Source organism: Chiroxiphia lanceolata, chromosome 5 (assembly GCF_009829145.1).
Source record: "Chiroxiphia lanceolata isolate bChiLan1 chromosome 5, bChiLan1.pri, whole genome shotgun sequence".
In the NCBI taxonomy this organism is placed as follows: Eukaryota; Metazoa; Chordata; class Aves; order Passeriformes; family Pipridae; genus Chiroxiphia; species Chiroxiphia lanceolata.
This window is the reverse complement of record NC_045641.1, coordinates 56,472,499-56,485,696: the sequence shown is the minus strand read 5'-3', so window position 1 is coordinate 56,485,696 and position 13,198 is coordinate 56,472,499.

The following is a 13,198-nucleotide window of genomic DNA, read 5'->3' as shown; positions in this document are numbered from 1 at the left end:
TGCTATGGACATGGAGTTGTGACTTTTAAGTGAGCAAAGTGAGCAAGGGTTCCTGCCCTCTATGCGGTACATTTGGGTATGAGGCAACTCAATACACATGATATTTCTGTATGAGATCTTAATTTTTTTAAGTGGAAGTGCTACATATATGCAAAGAACAGAGCCAACATCTTCAACCAGAAGACTCATTGCTACTTTGCATGGATAGTGGTTCTTTTTGGATATATAGTGATTTGCCAGTGTTGTTCTACTACACTGAACATTCCTTGCCATCTACTGAACCCTTGTTTATTGTATCCCACTGCAAACCATCTAACCCTTCAAAATAATGGGACTGTTGGGGGGGAGGGGGAATCCCCACCACTGTCTTAATTGGTATTATGAAGGGATGGTACAATCTGAAATCCCACCTATGTTTTTGACAGATGTTTTTCTTGACCAAAATGTGAGACAAAGATTACATTTACCCATCGCTTACCCATGCCTAATTAAAAATATGTGGAAACTTAGGCTACTAATAATTTCACAGATTTCATGCATAAATACTGCTTTTTATTGAAATTTTAGCCTTCAGCTATTTTTCTGAACTGCTAAAATTGGATTCAGTTGAACTAATTTACAGTTTCTAAGATATTACTAGTATGCAGTCATGGTCAAATTTGGTGACCACTACCTGTTGGTTCAGAGTTGTTGTCTATAATTGTAAACATTACTTTTAAATAAACATGTTAGGCAATTTCTGACAAGGAAGAGTCAGGCTTTTTTATCATAAAATCTAAAAATTCTTTTCTGCTGGAAGGGCAACACAGTAGGTCAAAAGCATTCCAGGAGACATCTGGAGTGAACTGATGATGCCTTCTTGACACAGGCTGACTGAGGAGCTGATGAGGTGAAGCACTCTAATGGACCTGATACCAATAATTAGGAACTGGATGTGAAGATTGTCATGGCTTTGGCTAAAGTGGCCATAAATTGATGATGTTCAGGACCCTGAGAGAAAATAACATGGCAAATAAGATCACAACTTTGAGTTTCAGAGGAATAAACTTTGCTCTGTTTAGAGTTCTGCTTGGGACAATCCCATATGGTTGTCCAAGGAGAGAGGAGGGATCCATGATTGTTGAGTCACCTCCTCTAAACTCACGACTTCCATCTGAAAGTCAGGAGAAGCTGATGGGAGGCCTATGTTGGTCAATAAGAAGCTCCTAAGAAAGCTCAGTCATAACCATACAGGATGTGGAAGTAGGGACTTGGGAGATAAGAGAAACGCTACCTGAGTGTGTGTGAACTGGCTTGGAAAAAACAAAGACTAAATGGAATTGGAGCTGGTGAGGAGTGTGAAGGGCAAAAATGAGTTCTACAACTTTATTGGAAGAAAAAAAGAAAGAATTTGGAAAATGTATGTCTACTGCTGAACAGAGAAGGGTGCTGGACACCAAAGGACATAGAAAAGCTAGGATGCTCAGTGCAGACTTTGGAGGATTTGCCCTCAGGAATCCCATGTTCCTGAGTCCAGAGGGAGCATCCGGAGTAGTAAGAACTTTTCTGTAGAGAAGAATCAAGTTGGGGGGCCTTTAAACAAACTGCATATACATAAGGGGGGGTGTCTCTGCTTTGAGTGGTGTGCTGGACTAGATGATAACAAGGTCCAGTCAAACCTCAACTAATTTAAAATGCTGCATTCACTTTTACATCACAGTGGAATGTGTTTGCTAAATTTAGATTTTCCTAAACATTAGTATGCTAAACATTAGTTTAACTTTTTTTCTTTTCTATCTCCTGCTTCAGTAGATCTATATTTAACCTGCATTGTCTACCTGATTTATTAATTGATCTAGAAAAGAATCTAATATTCAACAAAAAATGTTTTCTCTGGAATGTAAAAGTGAGTAGAGGCAAGTTTAATAACAAAATTATCTGTAAGTGATTGGAGTGAATTGGTTTTCTTTCTGATCTTTTGTAATGAAAATTATTCTTCTTTATTAACTTAATGAATAAATATCTGAGTTTAACATTTAGCATAAATACTTTTAACCTGAAGTGATCAACTTTCTCTTTCTGTCTTGCAAGTAAAAATTATCTCTCTTGTGATATCGCTGCTCTCTGCATGAACCATTTTAATAATTAACAACTTTTCTCAGCATTTATATTTGTCGGTTCTACCTTGTACACATTTATCATGATGTTTATATTAAAATGTAATTACATTAATGTATTTTATGTCAATATATTTAATAAAGCCATAGATCAGTCCAGGTAATGTAACACAAGACTTTTGACTATGGAAACATTATTAGTGGGAAATGATGAAGAGCCACATATATAGCCATATATATTCATTGGTGGAAAGTGGTAAAGAGCTTTTTTTTCTCCACATTTAATGAATGTGCAACAAATTCATATTTATTACATTCCGTGGGGTTGTGGAGCATGAATAGAAAAAGAATTTCAAGAAAATAAAGAGAAGTTAACATGTGTGCTATAGTTCTGTACTTTTTGTCAGTTTTGTACAAAGAATATGACCTACTCGACTTCTTAATCTGATTTGATTTCTGATTTATGCATAATATATAATAGTGGCTCTAAACTGGTGGGAAGATATGAAAATGTCCAGGTTAGAGGCCAAGCTGTTTCATTTGCCTCCTCCTTACATACGTAAGTTGAAAGAGAAAAAAAATGTTTCTTATTATAATTATGATATTTTGATAGTAAATTACTACTTAAGCTCAATTACGTATTAGTCTCTTTTTGGAACTCCCCCTGCAGCATTATTTCTGATTACATAATCTCTTGAGTATTTTTGTAGATGAAGTCATAGATAATCTAAAAAACCAACAGTGTTTTGATGTTAGAAAAATGTGTCAGTTGCAATCATCTAGATTTTTTCCTGTTGTCGAATTTTCTTTCATAAACAGGCAAACATTTCTAGAATGGTAAGGAAATTGTTTATCATCAGCATACTAAAATGGGTACAAAAGCTAAACAGTTACATATGACATTGATTATATTGAATAAGATCATCCCTGCAGTATTTTCCACATGATGATTGTGCAAAATCATGCTTCCGATGACTTAATTGCAGTTCTTTACATAATTTTTCATTAGAAATAGTCAAGCTCTACATTTTGCTAGGTATTGTCTTTAACTTTACATATTTTTGTGGGAGCTGTAGTGCTTAATGAAAAATTGGTTTTAATTACCAAGAGAAGCTGAATAACATTTCCTTCCCATTTTAAACACTAACTTGTTACTTCTTGTGATAATTTAGAGATTAAGCTCATCACATCAGTAAGCATTTTATCAACCAAAAGAGGTCACTGAAGTGAAATTTATAATTAGACTTAGACATATACCAGTTTTAGGAAACAGCAGAATTTGATCATCAGATGTTGAACTAGAATAGTGAAAATGTGGTGAAATAGTAGGGTTTATTAATATAAAAATTAATTGTTAATTATAGTTTAAAATAAAATCTAAGACATTTTTGTGGATAGTATATTCCATTCTTTATTTTGAAAAGTATGATAAATGTTGAACTAAGCCAGCAAATTAAAATGCAGTGTAACCTGTGTGTATGTGCCGAGATTTACAATAATTTGCAGATGTAGTGGGTCTCTGTCATATAAGAATTTCATGTGTGGGAGGCTGAGGTCTTAGGGTCTCACAAATGTCAAATCCATGACATATGTAAGTAGGGTCACCAAATACATTCTGTGTATACCATCTCCTACAGAACAATTGTTTTGAGAATTAAAAGGTCTGAATGCAACTTTCTTGCATTCCTTGGTCAAAAGCAGACAGAGTATTTAATTAGTATTAGTCCAAAAGACCTCAGATGTAGAAAATGAATATAAATACAAAATACTTCTGATATTGACCAGCAATGGCTTTTCATTAAAATAAAACTATCTGTGTACACGTACACATAATAAAAAACATAGTAAATTTAGTTTTCTTCAAGTAATTTGGGACTGGAAAATGGGTCTCATTGAGATTTTTCCATTGGCCTGCTTAGCCAGAGGATGAAATGTCTGATCTTAAATGTTGCAATGTCACAAGCTTAGAAAGAGTTGTTGTTGGCATATGACTACAGAGAACTCAAACTAGAGGCAGAGTACTTGGTGTTTGGGGAGAATTCACAGGGAGAGTAAATGTTTCTCTGTCATGATATTTGATATTAATAACAGCAGTTACTAGTATTAGTTATTAGCTTATTGGAATCCCCAAATGCTAGGCATGTTGGTGTTGACAAAGGGTGTCAAAAGGCAAATAATGCAGTCAAAGGTCAGTAATAAATGTTGTAATGTTGCATCTTGTTTAAGTGTCTGGCAATACTGGATCTTGGAGACATCTGGCTACTTTTTTAAAAGAAGAGTAAGACATCAGATATGTATGGCAGTATTAATTGTGAGTTTGTAGGAAATGGTTATATTTGTCTGTGACTATAAGTCCTTTCTTGATGTGACCTCTGCATGCTGAACAAACAGAAGCTCTCCCTATCTACTGATAGTACCTTGTTACTTGCAGGTCTAACATCATTTTTGCAGCTGTGAAGAGGACCATGGTTCCTTTTCTCTTCACCTTCACAAAAATTATAATCCTTAATTTTTCTGTAATCACTTCTTATAAACATAGCTTGTTTTTAAAATGTATGTTCTTTCCTATGATCCATGGTTAGCCTGTAAATTAAAATCAAGAATGCTTATTAGCTCCTATATCAATGGAACTGTATCTCACTTAATGATATTCTATTTGCAATTCCTAGAAAAGAAATGTACTTTTTGAATTGACATTAAATAAGTTGAAAATGCAAGATAACTCTGGAAGTTCATGGAAGGTGGCCTTGTACTTTTGGGAATTGGTGAAATATCACTTCTTTCTTTGATAGATCAGTCTCAATTTAATAAGAGGTTCATATAGACACATATGGTAAATTATGCGCTTGCTGTTCTTGTAAGTTTTCCAATTAGGAAGGAGCTTTAATTGGCAAATCAATTTTAATGCCTAAAATAAAAGTAAATGCAGAAATATGTTTGTTTTCTCTGTTTTGCCATATAAAGCTTGGGTCAGCAGGAAGTATGTTCTATACAGTTTTTCAAATGGTGTTCGATAGTCAAAAAACTAATGATAGACCATTCCTCTTAGGCTTTGCAGTCCCTGTATTTGGAGATGAACTGTCCAAATGGCTACTCTAAGAGCAAGAAATTGAACCACACAGTAGTTGCATAAAAATTGTGTTTTATCATGACTGACTGCATATGCACCCACTGGAAGATGTATCCCGTTAACAGAACAAATACCTGCATAGATGGTTAGGTTCATGTACACATATCTGAGAGCATGACTGGAGCCCAGTATTTGCTTTTTCTTCATGCAAGCAAAAATCTTTGGAGTGAAGGGAATAGAAGCTGTGTTTTTGAATGGTAACAGTAACAACCAGAGATCTTCTGTTTTTCATCTGCTGCAGGTAGGTATGCAAGAGGTATTATATTTGATTTTGCATATATTTTTCTGGCATACAACATACGAAAGTATGTTTCCAGATGTTATGAACCATTCATTCACTTCTACAGCTTAATCTTTCTCTACATCTCTTAACATTTCTTCATTAGTGTAACATGCTCCACCTTTTCTGTATAATTTATTCCTAGAGTTGGAATGCCCTCTCCAATGCAGCATCCTTGCATTTTTTATAAGGAACATTGTAGCTTTAAGGTTTCATGATCTTTTCTGGCAGGGTAATGGGTCTTTTTGGTTGTTTGATTGATATTTGTTTTGTTTTGTGGGGTTTTTTGTTTGTTTGGGGAGTTTTGGTTGGTTGGTTGGTTGGGGTTTGTTTGTTTGTGTGTAATAAAGCTTGTAAAGTTCTCTAAATAATTTCTGTATCTCCTCTAGTAATTTGCCATTATTCTAGCATATTTCAAATTCACTTTCAAAAATCTTAAGGTATGGATTAGATTGTTTTAGCCATAGGCTAGTGAAGAAACATGGGGGCGTAATAGTTGCCTATGTATACTGTATCTTTTTAAGTTATAAGGAACAGAGGTTACAAATAGTAAGGCAATATTAAAATTATAAATCAAAATAGGTTAAAAAGGAATTTGGGGCAATAATTCTGACCAAAAAAAAAAGTTAGGAAATTATGGAACACACTTTATTCTTTTTTAATTCATTCGTTTACCACATAACCTATTTGCAGTCCTTGAAAATTCTCTGAGTTTGGAGCATCAGGTCTTGTGAAATAATAAGGCAATGAGTAATTCAGTGGTAGGAGTTTAAACTATGAATGACAAAGTTTAAAACAGGAGCTGGACCTGTAGTTAGCTAATAAGAGAAGCTTTGAGCTATATCTTATAACTTCATTCTTTTACTCTTGACTTCTCTGATGTGTATGGTGGTTTGGGTGAGGTAAGTAAGATAACTAGAAGTTGTGTAATTTATTCATAGGGTTCATTTGTCACTTTCAGAAGTGAAATGAGTTAAGCACTAACAGAAGAGTTAAAATAAGGTCTGTCTGAAGTATACACAGATATACAGTTATCATGTTTTAATGAGACCACTTGCTATAGTGTGACCTTTCATGAAAAAAACATATATACACAACCATAAAAAAAAATTTCGTTAAGAATTTATTCTGTTGAAGTGTATTTGTGCTAAGTGCTTCTGAAAGTGAGAAAGTACTGGTAGCAGGAATGCTATTTATGAAAGGGGTGAGAAAGAACTGCTGCAAATGAGATGATAAATAATCACATTTACTTTATCCTGGCTAGAGAATAAAAAGCAAAGTGGATTTATATCAACAAAGCACTTAACCCCATTTTTAAGTTATTCATGTCAATAGTATAACCAGTGATTAACTCTTGTAACTCCTGCATTTTGCAGTGGTGGTGCTGTTTAAACACTACATTTGCAATGATTACACTGTTCTATTGCCATCAAAATTCCTAAAAATATTTTTTTAATGTCACTGTATATCTACTATTGTGTAGCTGGGGCAGGTAGTATACTACAGTAGGATTGCTGGCAACATTGTAAGAGCTCTTTCCCTGTTCTATTTGATTTCTTACCTAATCACAGAGATTTACTACAATGATGGTGAATATTAGTACTTGTCACTGGCATTTAATTTTACCCTTAAAAGAAAAAAACTACATTAGTGTAATACTATCTTACACTGATTTGAAAAAAAGTATTGTTTAGCAGAAAGCTGGGGAACAATACTTCTCTCTGATGTGCAACATCCTGTTCAGTTCTTAGATTTATATCTGTCTGGCTCCAGAAACTGATAGGAAGTAAGAGCATTTACACTACACATTTTACATGTGCTTCACTAGACCTAGGTAATTTATTCACTTGTAGATTTTTCACTGAGAAATGTGCTTGTGGTTTAACATTGTATCTGAATTTATTAACTAACCTTATCTGATCTGCAAACAGGGGGAAAAGGCACAAAATTAACATGATGCTATTCTCCTTCTACCCATGGCTCAATGGTCAGGCAATTTGTATATTTTTTGTTTTTGGTGGAACATCTTTTACTTTTCACTGAGTGAAAATAGTGCAGCTGATCACAGCTCCTGTTCTACCTGTCTGCAGGAGGTCTCATCCACTTGTTCTTCCTTGCTAGGTAGCTTAGAGCAGATATCCAGTATAATATCACCCACACTGATCTGCTCTTTAGTGCCTTGGTTGCCTCCATGCATAGAGGTCAATTCCACTGCCTCATCTTCCTGACCTGTCCTTCCTGAAGAGCCTGTTTCCATCCATATCAATACTATAGATATAGTATCCATTATACCATGTCTCCATGATCATAACAAGATCATAGTCCTGCAACTGCGCACAGATCTCTTAATTCCTCATGTTTATTGCCCATTCATCAGGCATTGGTGTACAGACTGATTTCCCAGAAGGGGTTTGAAGTTTTTTTCCATAGCATTGCTTTACAAGCACTTCCTTGCTTACATACAAATATTTGAGGTGATCCTGCTTAAGCTATTTTGTGGTCACTTTCATTCACAACACTTCAGGCTCTTTGCCAGCTGGGTCCCTCAGTCCCTCACACAACTGCTGGTAGCTCTCTCCCTTCCCTGTGAAGATCTAAGAGCCTGAATCTCTCCTGAAAATGGGTCTTCATTTTCTGTATTGCTCAGGTGTTTTTGGAAGTTTTACAGAAGAGATGTTATAAACTCACTTCTAGAAATCATGCCTGTCACATTTGTTGAATTCATGTCTGTATCTTGAAGACTGGGGAGAGCAAAGTTCAGCATCTAAAATGCTTTCTGTGATAATTTCTAAATTGTTTGTAAACATTTAAAACCACAGTAATTCATACATATCCTAGGTGATAGAACTCCACTTACTGATTTATGTGCCAGACACATCTGTAAATAACCTCAGTTGAGTTTCTATAGTTGTGTCTAATAAAAAATCTTAAATTAACTGCATAAGTTGCAAAGTTTATTGCCATAATACAACCTGCAAAACAGCAATTGAACTTCTTTTGCTGTAAGCAGTGAAGTGTAAGCTTCAAAACCTTACACTAAATATTCAGTGAAATGAACTTCGAGAAATCTTGCTCATTGCAGAACTCATTGTCATCCTGTTATTTTGAAGTAATAACTTGCATAGAGTTAATATACTTGAAACTATGGATCTGAAAATCAAAATATTACTTTTTGTAGTTGCTCGCAGTAAGGCAAATATTATAAAACAGTAGAGTCATAAAAATAATAGAAATATATTTAAAAAGAGAAAGCATTTCTTGTGTTCTATTGATACACATTCAAATACATAAAAGATATGTTAACTCTGTGAAGTAGTGTACCATATGCAAGAATGCCACCGTTTTCCAAATCCTAAATCATCATAGCTATTCACTATGACAATAATTTTAGGGATGAAATAAAACTTTGAGTGCCATTAGTTTAAACTTATGTGGAAAGATGTTTATGGTACTACTGGAAATACTCCATTGAATTGCACTTATTTCCTAGGTTTATATTGGGCTAAAAGAAGTCATTAGCAATCTGCGTTTTGAGAGCATTGTTGGTACAATACAGTGGTGTGAGTCACCAGAATCTTAGTGTCATAAAAATTGCAGCCGGAAGGAAAAATAATAATGGTTTACCCAGAGTAGTGCATCTCATTTAGTGTATTATACTCATTGCCTTTTTATGTCTTGTTTTTCAAAATATGAAGTTAGTGCTGGTAAAAGGTACTGACTGACTCGGAGTTTTGAAACTTTTCCTCTGTCCTTGAACAGACACAGCATAGGCAGCAGCAATTTGTGTCTGTGTACAGATGTAGCACAGGCAGCAGAATTGCCACCTTCCCCCTGTGATTCGACAATATGCCTTGAACGTGACTTTAGATCAGCGATGGCAACCTTCTGGGCTGCATGTTGAAGCTGTCATGCTTTCCCATTGCTGATAGAACACAGTGGTGCCTTTACTGCTGCTGTGTCAGAGTTCACTTTTCCATTTTCTCTTGCTCTGATGGGTGAGATGAACTGGTATGATGACGATGATGGCAATATTAGCAGATGATTAAGAAAAGTTAGTCCTCAGTTAACTCTTAGTTCCTTTAAGAGGCAAGATAACACTTTAAAGAGACTGGACATATCTCCATTTCTGACTTAATGTTTACTTTTTAGGCAACCTATAAATGTAACCTCCAATGCTTTCTGATATACACAGATCTTTCCCTAGAATTCACTATGTATCTAATTTTCCATTAAAAAATATTGAAAGGAAGAAAGCAGGCATTAATTTGGAAGTGAAAAAATGGAAGAGACTGTGATTTAATTTATGGGGAGCAAAAAAAGAAAATTAATTTGGGGTCCATCCCATGGAAATATAGTTTCTGTTAATTGAGTAAGTTACAGTATTTTGGGCAAATACAGATAAAACTAATTATTTTGGCGAAGTGGTAAGCTTTGATTATCATATACTAGAATTGACAAAACAGTCCGAAGTAGGATGATTGTTATCTAGGTGGGGAATGTTCAGTATAACCAGATGTGAATCTGTAGTAACACATTGTTCAGGATCTTGAATATAGATAAGGTTATGTCTTGAGATTTGTTTACTGATAGCTATTATATATGAATATATTTTTTATTCATGTCTTGTGAAAAACTGAGAGGATATCCCTTATAGCAATTTTAACCTTTCAGTTATTTCTACTCCAAATTTCATGAACTCTTATTCTACCCAGTGTTCATAACACTGCCATGGCTAGTTCTTTTTTCCTGGAGACTTCTTGTGTTTGCAGCCATACAGAGCATGAAAAAAAAGGGATAGTATCAGCTTTTTTTAGCACAGGCTTCCCAGACTGCACAGTAATAGAAAAGGCTGCTGCTAAAAACCTCTGCTGCTGGGAGGCCTCATCTACCAAAAGTAGCACTGTTGGAAGTCCATCATTGACTTTGTAGATTCAGTGATATTAACATCATTGAAGATACATATTTTTTGATGGTTTTGTGTTCTATAATCATGATATGTATTGATGATGTTATTTCATGTGTCACAACAATTCTTAATGCTTCATGAGGAATTTTTATAAGCATGGGCACTTTAATACGAATTTGACGGAAGGGGAATGTTCACTGGATAGCTTTATTTCTTTAATGTTAAGATGCACTTCTGCAAAGTGGGATTTTTCCCTTACACATAAGTAACACACCAGGGTGCAACTTCTTTTTCTTTCAAGGCAAGTTGTAATAGAGCAAAAAGCATGGCACAAGCTTGTTCCTCACCATAAGTGTTTCCACAGTTCATCTCTCTGAGACGGAACTTATAGGACCATCTGCCTAAAGGATACAAATAGATGACTTCATATATTTGTGCAAGGTTCTAACACCTCACAAAATTGTGCTTACCATAAGCACTTAAAACATTTATAAGAATTTATACTACTCTGTTATATCTTACAATGTACTTATGTGCTGGTTTATTTTAAAAATGTTTTTTTAATTTCTTAAAACAGCAAAACCAAGCAAACCCATAACCTGACTCCAAAAATCCTTGTCAATGTACACTGGGTAGGCCAGAGCTGCTTGAAGTTAAATTTAGACTTGATCAAAACTGGGTTCCAAATCTTGGTTTAAAGTGCTCAAGTATGGTCCAAAAATATGTCTTTGGAACTTGCTTAAACTACAGTATTTGGAAGCACAAATGATTACTCCTCTTGAAGTTATTATGACTTTTAAATGTGTTACTTTTACAAGAAAAGATACTAACTTCTCTGTAGCTACTTGCTATGTACTAGTACTATGTACTATGTACTAGTGAACCTGGGTGACTATCAAAAACCTAAAAAGTTGCTAGAAGTCTAAGAAGGAAAAAAACATACTTAAATTACAGCTGAGTTTTTCAGGTTAATAGCTGCCTGAATGGCAAATCCTCATAAGTTCTTCTTTGTAAGTTCTGTGTAAGAATTGTGGCTGTGAGACTTCATCTGGGTGATGAAAGTAATTTTCTTCATGGACTGTTTTTTTGCTTTTTATCACTTAAATTTGCTTTTGATTATGATAGAATTTTGATAGCAACAAAAATGAGCATCTTATTTCTTTAATTTGGTAATTAAAAGTAATAGAGGATAATTTTCTTTCCTTTTCATTTTTTTAAGGAGATCTTAACTTTTTCCTATTTAACAGCAAAGAACTAGTCAGAAGAGCATTTGCACTGTGTCTGGCTACTTTGTAATGAGTAGAATAATATATTTGTTTTCTTGGAGTATATTGTGGATTTCAGTGTGATGCAAAAACACTGAAAAAGATTGTAAGAGAAGATCACAGAATTGCTATCTGTAGCAATTTCTTAAGTCAGTCATAGCTATGTCCATCAATGCCTTTTAATTTTGCATGTCTTTGCTTTAATGAAATAAACATCTGATCCCAGGATTTTACATTTTTAGTTGTTTTGTACCAGAGACCTTTCGGTCTCTCTTCCAGATGAATGCATAGTTAGGACAATTCATTAATAAATAATATATGTAGCCATATTTTGTGCCAAAAATAATTAAAGTAATTCTAAATTCTAGTTAGAACATGGATCCAACAACTTGATTTAGTTTCTTGCATTATTTCATAATTCTGACTCATATGTCCTCCTTTCTTTAATTTTTGAATACAGTCATTAGAAGTCTATCTCTCTTGTCTTCCCACAATAACGTTTACTAAGCAAATTTCCTAAAATTTGAAGAATCAATTAAAGCAGTAAAAATTTCAGCTGTGGTAAGAACTAATCATATATATATATATATATATATATATATAAATAACAGAACTTTTTAAATTAAAATCTTGACTTGTATGAAAATGTAGTAAGAAACTTGTTGTTGGAGGAAATACTTCAAAGCATTTTAAAATTGACCATAATAAAAGAAAAACTACCTTTAACAGTTTTTCTCCTACAGTTACTGTGTAGAACTTTGTCAGAGTCCTAGGTAGTTCTTTATTTCTTCAGAGTCACCTGGTTTCTACTGCATTGTCTGGTTTTGGAGGTTAGCATGGGCATTTGGGTCACCAGGCAGAGAGCAGGATCTGCAGTCACAATAAATTTAGGAAAGAATCCCATGAAAATGCTAATTAAATAATGGAAAGCAGGTAAGGGGTTTAATAATCCAGGTTCATTTTTTTTAATCAGCTCTTTTACTTTAGGAAGCAGCCCACCTGTGAACAGCAAAGTCAGAAAAATGGAGCTTGTACTTTGAAATCCTTCAGCTGTAGATACCTGAATGAAGCAAAACTATTTAGGGTCACTGCAGTTTTGATTGCATCTCCTATAACGTAAGCAAATGAAAAAAAGCTTGTCAGGAAAAGAGGAATATAAGGTCAAGTGAGTCCTATCAAAAAGTGTCTAGTTCAAGTACAGTCCTTACAACTCAGATATAGAAGAAAGTTGTAATACCTTAAATCAAGACTCAGCTTCTGTCTGCCTCTGTCAGGATCTGTATGAAGTCTGGCTGCACTTTTGGCCTTTGGGAAAATATAGCTGCTGACTCACCAAAATTGATCTTATTTTGGGAGGCTCATATAATATCATCTATCCAAAACCAGCCATAGACAGCACAGAGAGGTGATATTTCTCTCAGAGTTAGACAGTACAGTTGTTGCTCCTCATTTCACCCCACAGGATCTTTGACATCTTTACCTGTTGTCAGTGAGTTAAGTGTTTAGAGATTGAAATTGCCC